Genomic DNA, 13,305 nt, shown 5'->3' with positions numbered 1-13,305 from the left:
CTCAGGCAGGACTTGCCTTTGGTGAAGCCATGCTGGCAGTCTTCAGTCATCTCCCTGTCCTCCATGTGTTTCAGTGTAGCTTGCAGGAGGATCTGTTCCATGATCTGCCCAGGCACAGAAGTGATGCTGACAGGTGGATAATTCCCAGGGTCCTCATTTTTTACCCTTTCCAAAAATGGGTGCAGGATCTGGCTGCTGTTGTGTGGTCATATTAGACACTGGACCAAAACTGTCTGGTGTCTCTTAGCATCTTTTAAGATGTGATGGCTTCATCTCAGTTACTACTTAGAGATGTTTGGCTAGAAGAACATCGTCTCTAATTTTAGAATTTGCCTAATTTTAGACTTTGTCTAAGTATTTTCTAACTTCAAAGCAGAAAAAGCAGGAAGTGAAACACAAAAGCAGCTCATAGCTTCTATAAGAATCCTGCATATCTCCAGTATTTCATTTTGAATTCAAGTATTTATTCTTCTATTGAGGTTTTATCTCCTGGAAGGAGCAGTGTAGAGCTTGATAGTTGAATTTGTCCAGAAGTTGATGAAATTATATACATTTCTAGGAGGGTTGTGTGTTTGGTTAACATCTTCCTGTTAACCACAGGAAGGAAGCATGTGTGAAGTTAACATCTTCATGGAACTACTGAAAGATCAGTATGCTAGAACAGCTAGTTGCATGAATAGTAAAAACCTAAACTCATTCTCTGTTTTACCTGAACATGTTTCTACCACCTGGCTTCAGTTCTTTGGTATTCTTTAACTAGTAGGGGCTGCAGGGGAGTGATCCTGTAACTTTCCATCTGACCTACTCTACTAGATGCAGATGTGTATAGCGGAGAGCTGAAGGAGCTGGGGTTGTTCAGCCTGGAGAAGAGGAGGCTCAGGAGAGACATTATTGCTCTCTGCAACTACCTGAAGGGAGCTTGTAGCCAGGTGGGGTTGGTCTCTTCTCCCAGGCAACCAGCAAAAGAACAAGGGGGGACAGCCTCAAGCTGTGCCAGGGCAGGGTCAGGCTGGATGTTAGGAAGAAGTTCTTCTCAGCGAGAGTGATCTGCACTGGAATGGGCTGCCCGTGGAGATGGTGGAGTCACCATCCCTGGAGGTGTTAAAAAGGAGCCTAGATGAGTGCCATGGTTTAGTTAATTAGAAGGGTTAGGTGATAGGTTTGACTCAATGATCCTAGAGGTCTTTTCCAACCTGGTTAGTTCTGTGATTCTGTGTATGAGGCATTGCAGGCGATGCACTGAGTTTCCTAGCTGCTAGGTGGTCTCTCCTGCTGACCCAGGTGTATCTGCTGGCCCAGGATATTTCATAGATGTGGTGGTTTTACACCAGGCTTACTCAGAATTTGGAGTAAAAATGAAATTATTATTTACAAAAGAAGACTAAATATGAAAGGTAATAAACACATGCAAATCCATAGATACATACACAACTAGACAACAGCCCAGCTGCCCACCCTGGACAAAGCCCAGGGGCTGCTACCAGTGAGCACTGTATTATCTCTCCACCTACTCAGTCAGTGTTCTTACCAATAACCCAAACAAGTGGTGAGGAAGACATGTTAATGTGATTGTGTATTTATGATACTGGGTGATGGAGCTGCTTAAGCTCCTGCCCTGTGTAATGGAAGCTTTGGGAGTGGATATTAGAATCATAGAGTCAGGGTTGGAAGGGACCACAAGGATCATCTAGTTCCAACCCCCCTGCCATGCCCAGGGACACCCTACCCTAGAGCAGGCTGCACACAGCCTCAGCCAGCCTGGCCTGAAACACCTGAAGGGACAGGACCTCAACCACCTCCCTGGGCAACCCATTCCAGCCTCTCACCACTCTCATGCTCAACAACTTCCTCCTGACCTCCAGGCTGAACCTACCCATCTCCAGCTTTGCTCTGTTCCCCCCAGTCCTGTCACTACCTGGTATCCTGAAAAGTCCTTCCCCAGCTTTTTTGTAGGCCCCTTTCAGATCCTGGAAGGCCACAAGAAGGTCCCCTGGGAACCTCCTCTTCTCCAGCCTGCACAGCCCCAACTCTTTCAGTCTGTGCTCACAGCAGAGCTGCTGCAATCCTCTGATCAACCCAGTGGCCCTTCTCTGGACACACTCCAGCACATCCACATCCTTCTTGCAATGGGGGCTCCTGAACTGGATGCAGTACTTCAGGTGTGAAGTCACCAGAGCAGACTAGAGGAGGAGATGTCTCTACTGACTGCAGCGGGGCTGGACTAGATGACTTTTGGAGGTCTGAAATGTTGAGAGAAAGTCACCTCTTCCTGCCTTCCTTCCTCTGCTCACTTCTCTGCCTGCAGCTTTCAGAGGCTCTGATGTGTACACAGAGCTTGTGAAGCTGCTACCTACCTAAACATTTGAACTGTGGTGGAGTTAAGCTGGTAGGCTTAAGCTTGTGAGGAGGTTTAGAAGAGCCAACCTGAAGTCGTTGTAACTGTGTGCTTGTCCACCCCTCTGCCTCCCGTTAGCACTGTGGGGCAGAGCCGGCTGAACCAGATTTATATCTGCGTTATGTGGGGGTTGTAAAGTGCCTTAATGTATCAACAGAAACTCTCTGCAAGGCTGCCAACTGCAGTTGGCTCAGGAGCAGATGTTCAACTTTGCTCGTGGAGGAGGAAGGCAGAAATTTATCTGCTGGTGCAGGGTGAGGCAGATACGAGAGTCCTTTCAGCTGCTGTGTGAATCTAGTGGGGGTCTGCACCCAAGAACAATTTCTACCCAAGTTCTTAACAGATTTGGGACTTCTGGGCTGAGCTTACTTCTGCAGGTAATTCATTTGTAACTTCAATTTCTTTTAAGTTTTCCTGAATGAACCCTAAACTCCCAGTGTGGGTTTTTTTTTCACAGTGCTGAAGTAGCTGATCCTCACCTAAGGCAGCTATGACTATTTTCCTGCAAGCAGTGGCACAGACATCCAACGGCTTGGGAGGAGCAACAAAAATAGAAACATAACTGATTTGGAGCAGTTGTCTTAAGGCCTTGTAGGGTAACAGAGTTAAGCCTTTCCCTGCTCTATCCATTTAAATGCCCAGCACCTAAGCAGGGATTTTCTTTGTAGCTCTGTAACTGTTTCCAGGTTCCCCTGGAAGGGTTAGTGACAACTGGAGTGCTGGTCCCCCAAAAGCAGTGTGTTTGTGCACTGATGTTGAAGCACAGTAGGCAGGCTGACAGAGTACAGAATTGAGCAGATCAGATAGGGCTGGAGGATAGGTTGGACTGGATGGTCTTGGAGGTCTCTTCCAACCTGGTTGATTCTATGGTTCTATGATATTAAGGTAGTTAATTCAGAACTGTACTAATGAGGCTTTATGCCTTTGAGGTGGTTTTATTTTTGTGGTCCTGGAAGGTCAAAGTTGAGCATCTGAGAGGGATGAAATCAGAGTTTTCCCTAGTGTTATCTCTACAGGGATGCCTGTGAAACCCAGAAACTCTGATTTGTCAGGCTCATGAGATACAGTAACAGCTATAGGTTTGTGTATTGCTTCACCTGTCTCATTTCCTCTTGGAGGGAGATTAGTTAAATATCATCTCAGAACTGCCTGCTGAGTTGTTTGAAATGCTTCACCTTTTTATTGCTGCTTCGTTTCCTTGTAATCTTACGATGTTTGCTGATCTGGAAAGCTGGGCTTTCAGGAAGAGCCAGACTGTGATCTGTGCAGTCTAAATCCTCACCAAGTTGGTCAAAGTCTTTTGTTAAAGCACCTTGACAGCTGTTCAGTTTTTCAGGACTTATTCTTTCTTTCCATTTCAGGGGAGGGGGTGAGGAGGTGGTGGTGTGTGTGTTTGGGTTTTTTTTAAGGTAGGATTACTGTTCAATCAAGATAAGGTTAATTGACTGAGAAGTTACATATTAACAGTATCTTCTTTGATCTTACTCAAAGGCTATGGTCTGCAAGAAAGCTGTGCATCTTCAGTGTCCTTTCAGAACTAGTTGGAAGACTCCTAATGTGCTTTCAAGGGGTAACCTCTTTGGTAGTTATTTGCCTGAATCATAGAATCAGTAAGATTTGGAAGGGACTACAAAGATCATCTAGTTCCAACCCCCCCTGCCTTGGGCAGGGACACCCTACCCTAGATCAGACTGTCCAGAGCCTCACCCAGCCTGGCCTTAAACACCTTCAGGGATGGGGCCTCAACTGCCTCCCTGGGTAACTCATTCCAGGCTCTCACCTCTCTCATGCATTCTCTGTCAGTCCATATCATCCTAAGGATGAATGTATAAAGCAGGACTGAAAACCTCAAAGCAACCTGTAGCAGCAACAGTTAGTGCATGCTTTTTACATAACTTAAAAGAATGCCTTTAAGCTGTGGTTTTTAACTGGAATATTTATGCTGGAATGATTAAAGCAAATTACTGTGTAGAGAGATAAGCAGACAAATCAAATCCTGTTATCTTAGCTGTCCCAGTAAAAGAAAGCAAGAATTACATGGGGAATTGGGGGCAGAGGCAGTACAACATGAATCTATCCCTAAAGAAATCAAACTGTTGTAGATCTAGGGATGTTAAACAAAAAGAAAATGAGGCTAAAAATCTGTGTGTCATGTTCCCTGTGAAATGTAATAGCATAAAGTATACTGTTTGCTTTGTAATTTATAAGCAAGCACGAAGAAGTGAAATGTTTAGTCTTTTTGGATTAACTTATTCAGCAATTTCTAGCATATAAAAGTATTTCTTTGTCATTTAAAAGGAAGTTTTAAGAAGCTGAGTGTTAGGGGGTTTGGGTTAACTTATTCAACAATCTTTAGCATATAAAATATCATTTCTTTGTCATTTAAAAGCAAGTTTTAAGAAGCTAAGTGTTAAATTTTGTGGGGTTAACTTAGCAATCTCTAGCATATAAAATATCATTGCTTTGTCATTGAAAAGCAAGTTTTAAGAAGCTAAGTGTTAGGTTTTTTGGGCTAACTTATTCAACAATCTCTAGCATATAAAATATTGTTTCTTTGTCATTGAAAAGCAAGTTTTAATAAACTAAATGTTAGGGGGTTTGGGGTTAACTTATTCAGCAATCTCTATCATATAAACTATCATTTATTTGTCATTTAAAAACAAGCTTTAAGAAGCTAAGTGTTAGTTTTTTGGGGGTTAACTTACTCAGCAATCTGCAGCATATAAAATACCATTTTTTGGTCATTGAAAAGCAAGTTTTAATAAACTAAATGTTAGGGGATTGGGGTTAACTTATTCAGCAATCTCTAGCATATAAAATATCATTTCTTGGGCATTTAAAAGCAAGTTTTAATAAACTAAATGTTAGGGGGGTTGGGTTAACTTATTCAGCAATCTCTAGCATATAAAATATCAGTTCTTTGTGATTTAAAAGCAAGCTTTAAGAAGCTAAGCATTAGATTTTTTTGGGGCTAACTTATTCAGCAATGTCTATCATATAAAATATTATTTCTTGCTCATTTATGTTCTTAAAGTTTGCTTTTAAATGTTAGTCTTTTTGGGTTAACCTACTCAGCAGTCTCTTCAGTCATGAACCCCCCTCCCTCTTCAGCCCGTAGAGGTGGAGCTGAAACAACACTGTGGGAATCAAACTATGTTGGGTTTTGTTTTGTTGTCTCCTATTGATCTTTGCCAGGGGGCAGAGCTCTGGCAGTTAGAGAAGCAGCAGTTGTTAAGCACTGTACTTATTTGATGTGCGTTGTTCAGAGTTGTCAACACTGTTTCTCAACAGTCCCAGGAACGTGGCATGATGCTATGCTAAAGATAAGCTGTACAAACAACATCTGCACACACGTTTGTAGTAAATGGATTTGCCCCAGCAAGTAAAATTCCAGATTCTTCAGATAAATATAATGGAGACTTCTGTTATCTCTGTGCTGTGTAGCACAATAGTGTCTGGTCTCTTACACTGCTTGGTTCCTACAGCTACTTGTAACCCCCAGGGCAAACCTTCCTGTTGGGTGACTGGGCTGAAATGTACTGACTCTACAGGAGATGTGTTTTTCAAAGGCTGAATTGATTTTGGTTGTATAGGTCAAGCATGCAACAGATGAGCAGTACCATGAATTCATGGTCTAATATTTCCCAGAGCAGCTGGGCTTACTGTATGTGAATCTCATACTCTATGGGTCTATTTTCAGCCTGAGATCTGCAGATTTAATTTACTTCTAGCCATCCTATTTAATAAAAGCTTTTCATATCTGAGCAAGAAGCATGATGTGGACTGGACACTTGGATTAATTGTTTTACTGGAGTGTAAACAGCCTGCATTTGCAGATTGAGCACTCCTGCTCTAGTCTACCTGTAGACCTATTCTTGTCTTGGTAGCAGTGTGCCCATTCACACATACCTCACCCTAAGGCTCTTTGGAAAGTGTCAGGCTGGATGGGTGGGCAGAGGCCAATGGGATGAGATTGACCAAGGCCAAGTGCAGGGTTCTGCACTTTGGCCACAACAACCCCAAGCAGCACTACAGGCTGGGGCCAGAGTGGCTGAGAGCAGCCAGGCAGAGAGGGCCCTGGGGGTGCTGGCAGAGAGGAGCTGAAGCTGAGGCAGCAGTGCCCAGGTGGGCAGCAGAGCCAATGGCCTGGGTCAGGAACAGTGTGGCCAGTAGGATGAGGGAGGTTATTCTGCCCCTGTGCTCAGCACTGCTCAGGCCACCCCTGGAGTGCTGTGTCCAGTTGTGGGCTCCTGAATTGCAGAGAGCTGTTGAGGTGCTGGAAGGTGTGGAGAGAAGGGCAGCAAGGCTGGGGAGGGGCCTGGAGCAGAGCCCTGTGAGGAGAGGCTGAAGGAGCTGGGGGTGTGCAGCCTGCAGCAGAGGAGGCTCAGGGCAGAGCTCATTGCTGCCTGCAGCTGCCTGCAGGGAGGCTGTAGCCAGGTGCTAGATTGGACTGGATGCTCTTGGAGGTCTCTTCCAAGCTGGTTGATTCTATGATTCTATACTCTGAAGTGATAAGTATTTTTAGACTCTTTTCACAGTGGACATCTTGCTGCTCTTAGTTTTTAAACACAGTGTACTGTTCCAGAAGTCTGTTCCATATTCCTCTCTGATTATGAGGAACTGGAAGAGAATCCATGCTGTAAATCACATGTTCTGACATCATTTTAGAAGTACATGATGGTATCTTGTAATTCTATGCCATAAGTTTTATTGAGGCCTTCTTATTGAATTAGTCTTGTCTGTGTTTGGCAAGATACAGACACTTCATCCATGGTTTTACCCTGAGCATTTCCTGCTACTACTATTCTTGTTTGGGTTAAAAATAAAACATTTGAAACTTTGTGGTTTATTCTTAAATCTTCTGTATGGCCTAATAATTCCATAGGCTATTTTGTTAATTCAGAGGCAACCCAAGAGTCCAGAATTGCAGGAGCTGTTATCTGTAGGTATTTGATTATAAAAGCATGGAAATTGGGTTATGAAGAAGAAATGTTTGATTGTTGGATTCTTGTGGATTCACAACGTCCATTGAATCAATCCTCTTGTGTGCAAATGGAAACATCCATAGTCTGTAGCAGTCATCTTCACAAATGTCTCTTCCTCACATTAAATATTCCCAGTTTATACTCATGGTACTCAGTTCTCAAAATAGTCTTAACATCCTACAAGTTCCTAACAGGCTGATACTTCCTACAGAACTAACTGCATTTGAAATTCATTGCCAGTACCTTTGAGAAAGTCCTATCAGCAGTGATCATGGAATGGCTTAGGTTGGAAGGGGCCATAGAGATCATCTTCTCTCAGGTGGCCAGCACCAGAACGAGAGGACACAGCCTCAAGCTACAGCAGGGGAGATTTAGGCTGGAGGTGAGGAGGAAGTTCTTCCCTGAGAGAGTCATTGGACACTGGAATGGGCTGCCCGGGGAGGTGGTGGAGTCGCCGTCCCTGGAGCAGTTCAAGGCAGGATTGGACGTGGCACTTGGTGCCATGGTCTAGCCTTGAGCTCTGTGCTAAAGGGTTGGACTTGATGATCTATGAGGTCTCTTCCAACCTTGGTGATACTGTGATACTCCAGTTTTCCTGCCATCGACCTCTCTCAACTAGACTTGACTGCCCAAGACTTCATCCAACCTGGCCTTGAGCACCCATAGGGAGGAAGCAGCCACAGCCTCCCTGTGCAGCTTCTTCTGGAGTCTCACCACCCTTGTACTGAAGAACTTCTTCCTAAGATCCAGTGTAACCCTGCTCTCCCTCAGCTTCAAATTATTCCTCCTTGTCCTGTTGCTAGACATTCTCAGGAAAAGTCTCTCTCCAGCCTTCCTGTAGGATCCCTCAGGTATGGGAAGGCAGCTCAAGCTACAACTACCTGAAGGGAGGCTGTAACCAGGTGGGGGTTGGGTTCTTCTCCCAGGCAACCAGCTACAGAACAGGGGACACAGTCTCAAGTTGTGCTGGGGGAGGTCTAGGCTGGATGTTAGGAGGGAGTTCTTCCCAGAGAGAGTGATTGGCATTGGACTGGGCTGCCCAGGGAGGAGGTGGAGTCACCATCCCTGGAGGTGTTGAAGCAAAGCCTGGATGAGGCACTTAGTGCCATGGTCTGGTTGCTTGGCTAGGGCTGGACGCTAGGTTGGAGTGCATGAGCTTGGAGGTCTCTTCCAACCTGCTTGATTCTATGATTCTAAAGGGTGCCCTGGAGTCTTCTCTAGGCTGAACATCCCCAGCTCCCTCAATCTTTCCTCATAGAAGAGGTATTGCAATCTTTGGCTTATCTTTGTGTCCCTCCTCTGGACTCCCTCCAACTCTCTGTGCCCTCCTGATGCTGAGGACACAAGAACTGGACACAGTGGTGGCATCTCACAAAAGTAAAGGGACAAATTTCTCTCTCTTGGTCTGCTGGCCACACTCCTCTGGATGCAGCCTAGGATATGATTTGCCTTCTGGGTTACATTGATGCACTGAATAAATAATGGTGCAAGAAAAATCTCTGATGCTATGGTGGAGAGCCATGTAATGTGCTTGACCACACACCTCAATGTCATAAATAAATGCAGGTTTTAAAGAAGATCTTAGAATCGTAGAGTCAACCAGGTTGGAAGGGACCTCCAACATCATCCACTCCAACCTAGCACCCAGCCCTATCCAGCCATCTAGACCATGGCACCAAGTGCCTCATCCAGGCTTTGCTTGAACACCTCCAGGCACAGCGACTCCACCACCTCCCTGGGCAGCCCATTCCAATGCCAATCACTCTCTCTGACAACAACTTCCTCCTAACATCCAGCCTGTACTTTCCCCAGCACAACTTGAGACTGTGTCCCCATGTTCTATTGCTGGTTGCCTGGGAGAAGAGGCCAACCCCACCTGGCAACAACCTCCCTTCAGGTAGTTGCAGACAGCAATGAGCTGTGCCCTGAGCCTCCTCTGCTGCAGGCTGCACACCCCCAGCTCCCTCAGCCTCTCCTCATAGGGCTGTGCTCCAGGCCCCTCACCAGCTTTGTTGCCCTTCTCTGGACACCTTCCAGCACCTCAACATCTCTCTTGAATTGAGGGGCCCAGAACTGGACACAGCACTCAAGGTGTGGCCTGACCAGTGCTGAGTACAGGGGAAGAATTAACCTCCCTCGTCCTGCTGGCCACACTGTTCCTGATGCAGGCCAGGATGCCATTGGCTCTCTTGGCCACCTGGGCACACTGCTGGCTCATCTTCAGCCTACTATCTATCAGTACCCCCAGGTCCCTTTCTTCCTGCGTGCTCTGCAGTCACTCAGTCCCCAGCCTGTAGTGCTGCTTGGGGTTGTTGGGGCCAAAGTGCAGAACCCTGCACTTGGCCTTGTTAAATCTCATCCCCTTGGCCTCTGCCCACCCATCCAGCCTGGCCAGGTCCCTCTGCAGGGCTCTCCTACCTTCCAACAGATCCACACCTGCTCCTATCTTGGTGTCATCTGCAAACTTACTGAACAGGTATTGAGTTGTGGAGCACTGCTTTACAGAAATACCAACAGCTCTTCTATTGAAAGTGGTCTAAATGGGATGGGAGAAGGTGGAACAGTGAGATTAGTGTTTCTGTGGAGTTCTTTCAGTGTCTCTCCTGGGGTTTCTGAGATGATTTGTGTTTTAATAAGTTTCTGGCACTAATAACTTAAAGAATAAAAGCTGAGGGGAGGGGAAAGGGTGACTACAAAGAACCCAAAGTATATTTTAAAAAGTCATTATTTTTGAGGTGCTGGGAGAGTTGGCTCAGGATTTTGGAATGCACACTGTTAACAAGGATTCCTTTGAAGAACTCTCTGTAGCCCAGTGTTAAAGGCAGTTAGAAACCAACCATAATTAATACAGTCTTTCAAATTAGTGGTGAAATTTGTCAACCAGTTCCAAAATCTGACCTTTCTGTCCTACTCATGACAAAATGCAACCTCTGTTACGTCTTTAGGAAGAGGAAAAAGGAATGCCTGAAGTGTAACTTGAACTACATTCACAAAAGTAGTGATGAAAAAGGAGTATGTAGTAATTAGAGGTCTTAGAATCATAGAATCAGTCAGGGTTGGAAGGGACCACAAGGATCAGCCAGTTCCAACCCCCCCTCCATGGCCAGGGACACCCTACCCTAGAGCAGGCTGCACACAGCCTCAGCCAGCCTAACCTTAAATGCCTCCAGGGATGAGACCCCAAACACCTCCTTTGGCAACCCATTCCAGGCTCTCACCGCTCTCATGCTGAACAGCTTCCTCCTCACATCCAGCCTGAACTTCCCCACCTCCAGTTTTGCTCCATTCCCCCCAGTCCTGGCACTCCCTGAGAGCCTAAAAAGCCTCTCCCCAGCTTTTTTGTAGCCCACTTCAGATCCTGGAAGGCCACAAGAAGGTCACCTGGGAGCCTCCTCCAGGCTACACAGCCCCAACTCTTTCAGTCTGTCCTCATAGCAGTCGTGCAACATAGAAAGTGTTACCTGGAGCAGGCTTGTCAAAGAAACCTTGATGCAATGCCCTGAAAAGTTCCTGTTTGGATGCACATTCCGACCCTGTTGGGGAGGAAACGTAAAGAACTATCCAGATATAGGTAGCAATTCCACATGTTCTTGTAGCACAGTATTTTTTTGGTTTAGTTTCTTTTTTTTCAGGGCAAAATTGGAATTATTTTTAGTCCATGAAAACTGAGTGATTACACCAGTCTGTCTTCTGTAAAACCATCTCCTGAATGGCTGTCAGACAGCAGCTGGCTGGATGGTTGAATGGGCTGCTGCAGTGATACTGCTTTCTCCAGCACCCTTCAACTGCTGTGTGAGACCTGTCATTTAGAACCACTTAGGTCGACACTGACTTATAGAGTCATAGAATCAGGCAGGTTGGAAGAAACCTCCAAGCTCAGCCAGGCCACCCTAGCACCCAGCCCTGTCCAGTCGTCTAGACCATGGCACTAAGTGCCCCAGCCAGGCTTTGCTTCAACACCTCCAGGCACAGCGATTCCACCACCTCCCTGGGCAGCCCATTCCAATGCCAATCACTCTGCCAACAACTTCCTCCTAACATCCAGCCTAGACCTGCCCTGGCACAACTTGAGACTGTGTCCCCTTGTTCTGTCCCTAGTTGCCTGGGAGAAGAGACCAACCTCCACCTGGCTACAGTCTCCCTTCAGGTAGTTGTAGACAGCAATGAGGTCTGCCCTGAGCCTGCTCTTCTGCAGGCTGCACACCCCCAGCTCCCTCAGCCTCTCCTCACAGTGCTGTGCTCCAGGCCCCTCCCCAGCTTTGTCACCCTTCTCTGGACACCTTCCAGCACCTCAACATCTTTCTTGAATTGAGAAGCCCAGAACTGGACACAGCACTCAAGGTGTGGCCTGAGCAGTGCTGAGTGCAGGGGCTGAATAACCTCCCTTGTCCTACTGCCCACACTGCTCCTGATCCAGGCCAGGATGCCATTGGCTCTGCTGCCCACCTGGGCACTCTGCTGGCTCACCTTTAGCCTACTATCTACCAGTACCCCCAGGTCCCTCTTGTGTTACTTCCCTGTTTTTGTCTTTTGGGGAGTTATGTGGGGGTAGATTTGAAAAACCAACAAAACAGCCAACAAACATAAACCCCCAAACCAACACCACCAACAAAAGCAACCAACAGCAAACCAAACCTTCTAGAAGTGTTTACCCTACACTATTCCTCTGTCTTTTCATCAGCTTGAGATAATTGTGTTTTATCTGAGGGCACAGCTATGGTTTCTGCCTTATGGATGGTCTACTCCTAGTAGGGTGTGAGGCAGTTCTTGAAACCATATAGGTTTTGGTTAAAATTAACTGCATCTGCTTTAAGCTAATCACAACACCTTGGACCTATAGATGAGTTTTCTTTTTAGTTGATCTGTGTGATCTGAATCAAGTTATAGTTTAAATAGACCTAGTGAAGCTACTGTTAGTAGCTGCTGTCCTAATCATAGAATCATTATGTTGGAGGGACCTCAAAGATCATCCAATTCCAACCTCCTGGCATAGGCAGGGACACCTCCCACTAGAACAGGTCACTCAAGACCTCATGCAGCCTGGCATTGAACTTCTCCAGGGAGGTCGTGGAGCACAGAATCACCCAATGTGATCAAAGATCACATTGGGTGATTCTGTGCTCCACGACCTCCCTGGGCAACCTGTGCCAGTGTCTCATCACCCTCACTGTAAAAAACCCTTTCCTAACATCCACTTTCAACCTCCCCTCTGCCAGTTCAAACCCATTCCTCCTTATCCTGTCATTACAAGACCTTGTTAATAGTCCCTCCCTAGCCTTGCTCTAGCCCCGTTCAGATGCTGAAAGGCCACTCCTAGGTCTCCTGGAAGCCTTCTCTTCTCCAGGCTGCAGAGCCCCAACTCTATCAGCCTGTCCTCACAGCAGAGCTGCTGCAGAGCCCTCTGAGGTGGCCTCCTCTGGGTTGGCTCCAAGAGTTCCATGTTCTTGTGTTGGGGGTTCCAGAACTGCACTCACTACTCCAGGAGGGGTCTGAGGAGAGCAGACTGATCACCTCAACATCCAGTTCTCCCATGTCTGTGTTTGACTTGAGTCTGATGTTGCCTGTCTCGTTTGAGGAAACCTGAATTATTATTTTCTCCATATCATTGGAGGTGTTCAAGTAAAGCCTGGATGAGGCACTTAGTGCCATGGTCTAGTTGACTGGCTAGGGCTGGGTGCTAGGTTGGACTGGATGAGCTTGGAGGTCTCTTCCAACCTGCTTGATTCTGTGATTTCTTCCTGTCAGGATACAGAAATCTTTCTGTTGTCGTAAAACCTTGAGGCACCTTGGTCTGTGCTTCTGCTCTGTGTGAAGACAACGAACCCCTCAAGCTGACCCAGAGCCCGTGCTGGAAAGTGCAAAGGGTACAGCCTGGGGTATCCTGGTTTGTCCTGACAGAAGGGGGGGAAGTTTCAAGGCCGTGTT

The 13,305-nt window shown here is 46.4% G+C and overlaps 1 protein-coding gene across 8 annotated transcripts in view; it reads left to right on the top strand.

Moving 5' to 3' along the window:
* FRYL (FRY like transcription coactivator) overlaps nt 1–13,305 on the top strand; it is a 245,094-nt gene that overhangs the window by 48,774 nt on the left and 183,015 nt on the right. The window lies entirely within an intron of this gene.

Source organism: Pogoniulus pusillus, chromosome 9, assembly GCF_015220805.1.
Source record: "Pogoniulus pusillus isolate bPogPus1 chromosome 9, bPogPus1.pri, whole genome shotgun sequence".
Classification (NCBI taxonomy): Eukaryota; Metazoa; Chordata; class Aves; order Piciformes; family Lybiidae; genus Pogoniulus; species Pogoniulus pusillus.
The sequence above is the reverse complement of the archived record's forward strand: the minus strand, read 5'-3'. Positions and strand labels throughout refer to the sequence as shown.